Below are 604 nucleotides of genomic sequence, written 5' to 3' on the forward strand. Positions count from 1 at the left end.
TTGCTACCATCATTTAATTCATTGGAAGACTAACAGATAGAAGCCTCCAAATTGCTTGAAGATGTTTTGCTAAGTACCAACTGCTCTATATTTCTTTAGAGAAAGTTTATAGTAATAGTGATAGCTCTGGTTATATTTCATTCTTAAGTCTTTAATGAGTCCTTTTACATCCTTTTATAGATTCATGAAATCTAATTAGTATTAACTGATTTAGAGGTTTTGTTTTCCATGTGGAATTACGTAAAAAAATCAGATGCAAAGTAATTGCAATTAGAAAATAAAATGAAATAAACACTGCAATTGATTCTTTCAAACTGTGACATTTCTAACTAGAACTTCTTTGTGATTCTTTTATGAGATTTTTATTTTTTAAAGATGATATGTAATATATGAGGGAAATGTATGCTTATCTGTTTTTCACTTGTGTTTCTGGTTATTTGATTTAGATGAATCCATTCAATGAGACTTCATATATGGGGTTGCATTTTCTGGGTGAGTTAATTGGTTACACACCTGTGCTGAAGATGACATTTTTCTAATGTTAAATCAATTGTCCAGAATGACCTTTTCAAAATCACATCCAACGGACCTTATTTTGTACTAT

This window comes from Myotis daubentonii, chromosome X, assembly GCF_963259705.1.
Source record: "Myotis daubentonii chromosome X, mMyoDau2.1, whole genome shotgun sequence".
NCBI lineage: Eukaryota > Metazoa > Chordata > Mammalia > Chiroptera > Vespertilionidae > Myotis > Myotis daubentonii.